This window comes from Sceloporus occidentalis, unplaced genomic scaffold, assembly GCF_023333645.1.
Source record: "Sceloporus occidentalis isolate IW3139 unplaced genomic scaffold, rSceOcc1.0.p SCAF_157, whole genome shotgun sequence".
NCBI classification, from domain to species: domain Eukaryota; kingdom Metazoa; phylum Chordata; class Lepidosauria; order Squamata; family Phrynosomatidae; genus Sceloporus; species Sceloporus occidentalis.
Window position 1 is genome coordinate 170146 of NW_028317137.1, and position 4014 is coordinate 174159.

Below are 4014 nucleotides of genomic sequence, written 5' to 3' on the forward strand. Positions count from 1 at the left end.
CTGGTGTTTGCCACGGCCCTTAACTAGATACGAGAACTTTTCTCAGGGCTTCAAATTATACCAAACTTGGCACTTTGGCCTTAAGGCTGAGCAGGTGTTATGGAGCCTGAGATACACTTCGGAGCTCCCTGGTTTAGCCCGTCAATCGAAGAATGATCCGTTAGTTGAAGATTTCAGTGCTCCTTCCCCTTGGACTAAGAAGATTGAGTCCTCCTGCAGGCCTTCTGGTCGGGGAGGGAAGAAACAGGTCGCATTTCCCTAGGAGAAGAAAAGAAGAAGATCTGGTGTCCACCATGGCCCTCAGTCACGGTGGAAAATACAATAAATATAAAAATAAATAACACAACTGGTCATTTGTTTCACGGTTGAAGTCAGCAATTTCCGACACGTGTATAAGAACCCATTTTTTGGCTTAGTGTAAGAGATTATGATAAGCCCTTTATTTTCTAACAATGGGTTTGAGAATTTGGTGTCTCTTTAAGAAACCATTACCGCATAACGAATTTAGGGGGGAAAAAGGCGAGAATTGTTTTCTGTATTTACTTTTCTTTTTTAAATGTTTCTTAAAAAAACCAACACGGATTCTCCACATCACCGGCCGATTCTAAGCCAAAACTAATGAGCGTTGCATGGGCAGATGGCAGACAGAAACGAGGAGGTGTACATGGAATAAAGAACATTTGTTCCCTTTCTATATCGAACATAGAACACGATTTAAATGCGTCACTTAACGGGAAAATTACAGTGAAAAACTCTGCTTGAGTTAGTCGTAGTTCACAATCTTCTCAGCTCAGGTTATTAAAGTTTGCCAGTCTAGAGGCCTTTCTTGTTATTTTCTTCGCTAAGTGAACAAATTCAGTTTGTGAAGAGACTTTCAAGAAGTTTCGTTAATTTGATTATGCATTATCCAGGGCCAGGCAAGCTCTTTCTACGGCAGAAGCTCACTGGGGTTGGCTTTTCATCATGTGTAGTGAAGTCAAGGAGCTGAAACACTGTTCTCCTGCCGCATATTTTGACATATTTATATTTTTATTTTTTTCTTTGCAGAAAAAAACAGTACATTATTGTATCAGAGGGTGACAGGCAGAATGAGCATCGTCATACCCACATTAACGACACACTCTACGCACCGTTGACACGAGACCTCTCAAAGAGCAGGGGCACCATGGACGATACAGCTCGACCCCATCGCTGATCTATTCCCCTTTTAAGTGTTGTATCTGGAGGTGTGCTGTATTTAATATTATTGACTGTACACGTTATGCCTGTACATACTTGGTGAAGCTGTTCTGTGCTCCATCGCTGCTGGCCCTGAATATGAAAAGTATGAATAAACCCAATCAAGACAAAAAAATGAGTGCCTCGCATTTGGGTTCTCGACTGACAGCGGATCCTTGGGTAGAGCAGCTTTTAGCATTGAGTCTACCCTTTTTGTCAGTGTCCTGGGAGGGGGGGATATTATCCTGATACTGCTGTCCTCGCTGTCATGTTCTAGCTACAGGTAGAACATTTTATGTGCGCCGAGCCCTCTCCTCCCAGGTGAGTCACGATCCCATAATGAGCAGTCTGGGATTAGTTTATGGGTTCTCTTAGCTGTACGGTGGCCCCATGTGCTTTTACCTTCTTTAAAGCAAGGGTCTATGTTTAGGGCAGAAGGGTGAAAGTTAGTGCACTGGACAAGGTGAAATCGGGCTAGTTTAGAACCGGACATCGAGGTGAAGGACCATAACAATTATCTTCACTGTCGGATTCTGTAACCGTCAACCTCACTTGCTTTCTACAGAATCTTCTCCGAAGGAGACCATAAGGGACCGGATACAAAAGGAAACGTGTAACGCCTTTTGCCTCTCGACGGTGGGTAATTATAAGACTCCTGCGTGTTATTATGAGACGCAGCTGTCGTTCAGGAAGTTGGTTGCGACACGCTCCTGTGAATAAGGCAGTTGGTGGCTGCGGCTTCTGCCTCATGATGATCAGCGACCTGTTAGTTGGTACTGCTTTTGTGAATGGCTGAAAGTATGGCAATTGAAAGTGGACGCTGTTTGTGCCATGTAGTGGCTTGATTTACCCCAAAGGTAAAGCCCGGTGAAGGGGCAGACTAGGATTACCCATCATTTACACTAGGCGCATGCCTAGTAGCCCACAAATTGGAAATCCACCGCTCTGCTGTGTCAGGTGGATCTCGGCAGGGTCACGTAAGATATTTCACATGACCCCGCACTATTAAGGCAACGGCTCACATACAGGTGAGGAATCTGCAATCTGTCATCTCGTTTGAGGGGCTCCTGAAAACCATATACATTGGGGCCTCAGGGCAAGGGCATCAAACTTGTCCTTAGGGAATCATGGTCAGAAGCAGAATTAAAGTGTAAGCTTCCAAGACAATATAGGTCTCCGCTTCATCCACAGCACCACTCGCTACATGTAGGGGCTGGAATGTTCCTTTATTATTATTATTTATTGGTTTATATAGCGCCATCAAATTCCATAGCGTAAGTCATCAGAGAGGTAATTATTTTTGTGTTACTTTAACCTCAAGGCATGAGGTTAAAATCTTCCTAATGTATATCCCATAGAAGCTGACATCTTAAATTCCACTCCTCTATTTTAAAGTTGCTGATTGTTATTGATTGGTTCAGTCGATAATGCTGGCTCTGCCACAGGCTGCAACCAATCTAAGCTTCCATTGGGTTAACTTTAAACAAAATTGGGTAATTGCATAAAATGTAAATGAATATAATTATGCTAAAAGCATCCCCTTGTATTATAGACAGAGGGAAGAAGACACAGAGCTTGAAAACATTACAGAACGTACAAGGCACGGGGGTCGTGACCACCAAAGAACTGTAACCTAGATCCAAAAACAGATGCTCACGAGCCTGGGCCTTCGAGACGGAACAAAAGAATGTTTCACTTAACGGTCAGTTAAAGTAAAAGGAATCATTTCACCGATTGGATATGCTTTAAAAAGCAGCCCCAATGCAAGAAGAATGTATATGGCTCTGTGAGTACTTTAATATACCCCCCCAAGAAAAAAAAAACCTTTGTGGGCCAATTCTTGCCCCTGATTAAGGGTGGAACAGGAGAGGCAATAGATTGTAAACCCGCTACCACTTATGCCGGGAGGCTTTTTTACTTATCTACCACCCCCTCAGTGAAGTAAAAACTTTCTTACATTACTTCTAAGCCTCCGACCTTCTAGTTTTAAATTATGAACTTTTTTTCTAACATTTTTCCTCCTTTAAAATACGCTTCTCTCTTGCGATTTATTAAATCCCTTTAATTATATAAAATTCTCTCACAAACTGTACATATTGAAAGCATAAAGCATCAGTATTGAATTGGACACACCAAGGATCTTTAGGATGGAATTATAGAGACTTTTATTACTATGATTAGCACCCATTTGAAGTTAGTCACAAATATTACGTTATAGAGGGGTCTGCCCCAGAGCCATGTTTTAAATGGTGCCCAGAACATACAGTATGTGGGCAACAGGGTAAATGCATAAACTCTCTTTAGCCCTTCAACAACTCCCACCCTCCTCAGCCAGCAGGCGATAGGAATCGTAATCCCACAACAGCTGTGAAACTGTTTTCCGGGCCAGATTGGCTCAATGAAAACAGCACTACGCATGCGCACTGGCTCCCAAAGCATTCTCTCGCTGCCCGTTCCCTGTGCATCCGGCAACTACACCATCTGCTTCCTATGCTTTACCATAGAGTCTGCGCTGTGCAGAACGCCCACGATCGCTCCCCACCTCGCAGCGCCTCCCCGAGCCGCGATAGCGTCACCGCAGCTGCTCTCTCCTCGCCTTGTCTTCTGTTCTTATTCTCAGGCCGGAGGGGGCATCATCTCCTTGTAATGGGGGAGCGAGCGATGCGGTGAATCCGAGGAAGGAACTGCCTCGATGGAGGCTTCGGCACCGTGACCGCTATCGGGTTTACCCCTTCTACCAACGCATAGCCTCGAACGCTGGAGAAAGCAGGCATGTCCCGTGCCTCCAGCAGCGAC